At 48.4% G+C, this 6,298-nt stretch overlaps 1 protein-coding gene across 1 annotated transcript in view; it reads left to right on the plus strand.

Annotated features, from left to right (window-relative positions):
- LOC119976646 (zinc finger protein 2-like) overlaps window positions 1-6,298 on the plus strand; it is a 482,048-nt gene that overhangs the window by 291,654 nt on the left and 184,096 nt on the right. The window lies entirely within an intron of this gene.

The raw sequence follows: 6,298 nt of genomic DNA on the forward strand, positions 1-6,298 counted from the left end.
ATATTGGCTCCCTGACCTGCCACATTCACCGGAAACACCTCACTCTCCGACATTTAACTTATATCCCAAGAAGGCTCTGAACCTCTCCAGTATGCCTATAATTTTCCCCACATTCTCCAGCAAAAGGTTGTCTGCGCACAGCGACATCCGGTATTCCCTACTCCCACTCACAATCCTCTGCCACTCCATTGACCCCCGAAGGGCTATCACCAAGGGCTCTATCGCCAGCGCTAACAACAGCAGTGACAGCAGACACCCCTGCCTCGTTCTCCTGTGCAACCCAAAACTCTGTGAACTCAGCTCATTTGTCCGTACACTCGCCACCAGGGCCACAGACAACAGACGCACCCGCACCACAAACTTCGAGCCAAACCGAACCTTCCCATATTTCAAACAAGTTCCTCGACTCCATCTGGTCAAAAGCCTTCCCTGCATCCATAGAAGCAACCACTTCTGGTACCTGCCCCTCTGAGGGGGTGATAATCACATTTAATAGCGTCCTGATGTTACTGGAGAGCTGCCTGCCGTTTACAAAGCTCATTTGGTCCTCAGTGACCACCCCCGGAACACATTGCTCCACCCTCCCCACCACTAACTTGGCCGACACTTTCTTCAATTCAACAGCTCCCTCCATTGATCCTTTCGGATGTGGTACTGCTGCCTCGATGGCCTTCGACCGGTCTTCGTGCATCGCCTTTCGTTGCTGGCCCATGGCCATCTTCCCCACCCATTCACCAGCATTACCTGCCAGTGTGGCAGCTCCTGCCCGAAGAACCCTCCTACTTACCCCTCCACCCCTTGGTCTGTGCAAATGGCTCCCTGCTGACCCCACCTTCCCCCAGACAAGCAAAGACACATCCAAAACCACAGGTCACCACTCCCAAAAAAAGGCGGTGGCTCCTTTAATAAACGCCATGATTTGCTCTATCTGGGGCTTTTCAACACACGACGGCCCTGCCCCCTCTGCCATCTTCACAATTGTTACTGCGCCACAGGTCTCCTCCAGTTCCTTGGCCAGGTCCGCAACCTTTTTTTGCCGGGTCTGGTAACCAGCAGACATGCCACTCATGGGGGGAATTTCTCCTCCACATCTTCAGCTACACTTTCCTGTCAAAACGACACCACTTTTCGGTAAAAAGACCTCAAACCAACGCCATCGAGCCGGAGCTTCCCTGTGTGTGACCACTCACTCTATGGCCGCCACCAGAAGTCCAAAACCCCAAGTTTATAAACTGCGCTAGCTATAACCTTCACAAGAATTGTGGCAGAATCATTCGCATATTGACCTTTCATTGCTGCTTATTTTAGTCATAGAGTCCGAGATGTTTATCACATGGAACAGTCCCTTCGGCCCAGCTTGTCCAGGCCACCCAGTTTCTATCACTAAGCTAGTTCCACTTGCCCACATTTGGCCCATATCCCTGCCCATGTAATTGTCTAACTGCTTTGTAAAAGACCAAATTGTAAAATGGTAAAAGACCCCGCCTCTACCACTGCCTCTGGCAGCCCATTCTAGATGCTCACCGCCCTCTGTGTGAAGAAATTCCCCTCTGGACTCTTTTGTATCTCTCCCCTCTCACCTTAAACCAATGCCCTCTAGTTCTAGACTCCTCTACCTTTGGGAAAAGATGTTGACTATCTACCTTATCTATGCTCATTATTTTATAGACCTTTATAAGATCACCCGAAGCCTCCTACGCTCCAGGAAACAAAGTCCCAGCCTATCCACCTTCTCCTTATATTGCAGATCATCAAGTCCTGGTAACATCCTTGTAAATCTCTTCTGCACTTCTTCTGGTTTAACAATATCCTTCCTATAATAAGGTGACCAGAATTGAACACAGTATTGCATGTGTGGTCTTACCAATGTCTTGTACAACTTCAACAAGACCTCCCAACTCCGGTATTCAATATTCTGACCAATAAAACCTAGCATGCTGAATGCCTTCTTCACCATCCTGTCCACGTGCAATTCCACCTTCAAGGAGCTATGAACCCGTACTCCTAGATCTCCTTGTTCTGTAACCAACTCTCTCCCATTAACTGAGTAGGTCATGCAATGATTTGATCTACCAAAATGCATCAGCTCACATTTATCCAGTCTGATGTTTTGTACAGCAGCCCTTATTCCTCTCAGCCTATCTACCTCCAGAATAGTAATCATGTCCTGTCAAATGTCCATTTCTTCCTTCAGATTATTTCCAATCAAATCAACCCCAGATGCTGTGATTCAGACTCTCTTATTGATATTTTGTTTTGACTGCTTGCAGCAAAAGGACAGTTTCTAGAAGCAGAGGATGCCTCCTGTGAAATGGAACTTGCCACCTCTATAGGTGCTTAGATATTTCTCCCACTACATCTAGTGGTGCCAAAGGTAGACTTTCAAGGTTTTTCCTGGAATAGGTCACTAGTCTGTCACCAGAGGCTTGAGGGGCGCCACTCCACACTGAGCATGTCTGACCAGGAGTCTCTCCCACTCTTACGCCAGCCATTGGTGTGTTGGAAGGATTGGCCACGTCATGAATACGCCTTCTTTGGCCATCAAGTCTTGGTGTGAGATTTGAACCCAGAGCTTCTGTCAGAGGCAGGGATGCTACTCACTGCACCACAAGACCACCTTAGGCGGTGCTTCGCAGGCTCCACCTGTCATTAATGACTTTACAAAGCCACAGAGACCATCGGCTGGATTCTCCGCTCTCGGGATTCTCCGCTGCACCGGCAGCCCAGGGATTTCCCGACGGCGTGGAGCTGCCCACATTGGCCAGCTCGCGAAACAGAGAATCCCGGGGTGGGGCGCCGCACCAGAGACGGAGAATCCCGCCCCATGTGATTGAGCTGCCTCTCGCTTTCCCATCTCATTTTACAAGTAGTAAATGTCACACCATCCAACCATGACAAACTAAAATTAATATATTTATTGGTATGTAAGGTTTTAGACAGTGTAAGAGTCCTTACTGTTTATTTCCTTTGTTCCCATTCCTTTCATTTTATAATTTTTGAGCTGTGGACCCATAATCAGAATGTGCCTTGAAGCAGAAGAATCAATTGAAACTGCCTGCTTGCCAGGACACAGTGTTCCCAGGTTTTGTTTTCAGAAAACAGAAGCCAGACTTCTCGGCACCGAGTGAATTTTGGGAACCGGTTTTGGGAAGAAGTTGGTACAATTGGTTAACTGGCAACAGGTCGTTGGGCCAGGAACAGTGTTATAGAACATAGAACATACTGTGCAGAAGGAGGCCATTCTGTCCATCGAGTCTGCACCGACCCACTTAAGCCCTCACTTCCACCCTATCTCCGTAACCCAATAACCCCTAACCTTGTTGGTCACTAAGGGCAATTTATCATGGCCAATCCACCTAACCTGCACGTCTTTGGACTGTGGGAGGAAACCGGAGCAGCCGGAGGAAACCCACGCAGACACGGGGAGAACGTGCAGACTCCGCACAGACAGTGACCCAGCGGAGAATCGAAGGTGGGACCCTGGCGCTGTGAAGCCACAGTGCTATCCACTTGTGCTACCGTGCTGCCCTACCTGACAATGATCAGTGATTGGTTCTTGCGTGATGCTTTCTGAGAGAACTGGGAATAAACATTCAGACCTTGAAAGTGAAAGGAACGCTGTCTCTCTCGCTCTCTCCTGCTGCTGAAATGAAAGAACTGCTCTACAGATGTAAAACCTGTGAATTCCTGGCACAACCTTACTGTGAACTTGAAATGATGCGGAGTCTGTCGAGAAGATAGATAACTTTGCCAGATGAAACCATCTCAAGCCTAGAGGGAATTCCCAAAGGAAAGCTGGACTTCAGGAAGACACTAACTAGAAGTAATCCCAATGCATTTATTCATATTTTTGTTACGTTTCCACCGCCCCTTTCCCGCATGTGTGTGTGTGTGTGTGTTTAAGTGTATGTGCGGGGAGTGCAGGTAGTTAAGAAGGGGAATTTGGGAAAGGGTTATCAGGTAGTTACATTTTTTGTGTTTAATTATAATACTGTGCATCATAAAGGTTACTTGTGTGAAAGTTACAACCTGGTGACTGCAGTTCATTGGGCTCAGCCAAGGACCTTTGATATTTTAAATAAAAAAAATTTTTTTAAACTGTGCTGCGACTCCGGATCAAGTGGGGCTGGAATTGACTGCACACTAGCCCAGGGCTTTGTGACAACAGAAGCATTAAAAACACTGCCAGGAATTAATGGGACTAAATAAACATTCCAGAGTATTTACAACACAGAATCAGGAAGATGGTGTATATGCGCGGTAATGTCATTGACACATGTGCAGAGAGTACCGGAAATATTCAACAGGTTAGGGTGTAATCAACCTCCTCCCTCACCAGTTGATGGTCCCCTACTGCCACCCCTCCATGAGCCCCTCCCGACACACGAGTCCTACTGAGATCCCATGATCAAATGCCCCTTATTTTACTTCCTCAGAGATGGTCATTTCGGAATCCAATCTCTGAGTCATTGTCACTTCCCAAATCCCAAAAGAACTCCCCAGCAGTTTTTTCCCTGGGCACAGAATCACTCCGAGACACGGTGTTACTCCCCGAGTCACTATGTTACTCCCCGAGTCACGGTACTACTGCCTGAGTCACGGTATTACCGCCTGAGTCACGGTATTACTGCCTGAGTCATGGTATTACCACCTGAGTCACGGTATTACTGCCTGAGTCACGGTATTACCGCCTGAGTCACGGTATTACCGCCTGAGTCACGGTATTACTGCCTGAGTCACGGTATTACTGCCTGAGTCATGGTATTACCGCCTGAGTCACGGTATTACCGCCTGAGTCACGGTATTACCGCCTGAGTCACGGTATTACTGCCTGAGTCACGGTATTACCGCCTGAGTCACGGTATTACTGCCTGAGTCACGGTATTACCGCCTGAGTCACGGTATTACCGCCTGAGTCACGGTATTACCGCCTGAGTCAGGGTATTACTGCCTGAGTCACGGTATTACTGCCTGAGTCACGGTATTACCGCCTGAGTCACGGTATTACTGCCTGAGTCACGGTATTGCTGCCTGAGTCACGGTATTACCGCCTGAGTCACGGTATTACTGCCTGAGTCACGGTATTACTGCCTGAGTTACAGTATTACTGCCTGAGTCACGGTATTACTGCCTGAGTCACGGTATTACTGCCTGAGTCACGGTATTACCGCCTGAGTCACGGTATTACTGCCTGAGTCACGGTATTACTGCCTGAGTTACAGTATTACTGCCTGAGTCATGGTATTACTGCCTCAGTCAGGATGTTACTCCCCAAGTCACTATGTTCCCCAGAGTCATGGCATTATTCCCGAGTTACGACGTGACTCTCCGAGTCGGCGTTCCCAGAGCCATTCCCAGAGTAACAGAATCACTCTCCAAGTCAGTGTTACTCTCAGAGTCAGTGTTACTCCCAGAGTCACAGCGTAACTCCACATGTCCCAGAGTCACTCCCTGAGTAACAGAGTAATTTCCCAAGCACTGGCTCATTCTCTCTCCCAATCGCTAGTCTGCTCCTTCCTCCCATCACCCTCTCTCCTGTGTTCCCCTCTTTCCTGGACATGTACTGATCCCACCACTGCACATCATCACGGCCTTGGATGCTCTGGGTCTTCTTCTGATCTGTTGTCAAATGCATCTGGGATTACACATCCCATACTGATGTTAGTTTGAAAGCCTCAGAGGATGAAGAATGCTATTCCCACACTAGAAATCTCTGTCAAACATTTGTCAGGGAAGGAGCAGTGTTTTCGAGGTGACATCCTGTCACATCCACACTCATCAAGAACGAATATTCAATGAGTGATGGATGAAGATGCCTACGAATTTCATCCCATAATATCCACACTAATGTTCAGGCAGTCTGACTATCCTGTGGGCAATCAGGTGTGGCAATGCCCCTTATGCTATGTGAGAAGATCCAGCTCAGAGACCTGTTTGCTCGGTGCTTTGTGCTGAGCTGTTTGACTGGAGTAAACTCAAGCCATGAGAAAGAGCTGGAAGTTGAGATATTCGTTCAAGGGTGGTGGAGTACCCTCAGGGTCAGGCTGGGTGACCCTTGAATGAGTGAAGAGGTTGCTGGGGGACAGGTGGACTGGGTTAAGGGCCTGTATCAGAGAACCGACACGGTATCAAAGTTTAAAAAACAGAGAAACATAAAATTGTTGTCACCCCTCACACACTCCCCACATCCCATCCATTGCAAATGGTGCCCCAGATTCCAACACCCCTCCATCGCATAGTCCCTTGTACCCTCCTCTGTCACCTGACTATGACCACTCCATACTTTCCATGCCAACTT

The sequence above is a fragment of the Scyliorhinus canicula genome, chromosome 13, assembly GCF_902713615.1.
Source record: "Scyliorhinus canicula chromosome 13, sScyCan1.1, whole genome shotgun sequence".
NCBI classification, from domain to species: Eukaryota; Metazoa; Chordata; class Chondrichthyes; order Carcharhiniformes; family Scyliorhinidae; genus Scyliorhinus; species Scyliorhinus canicula.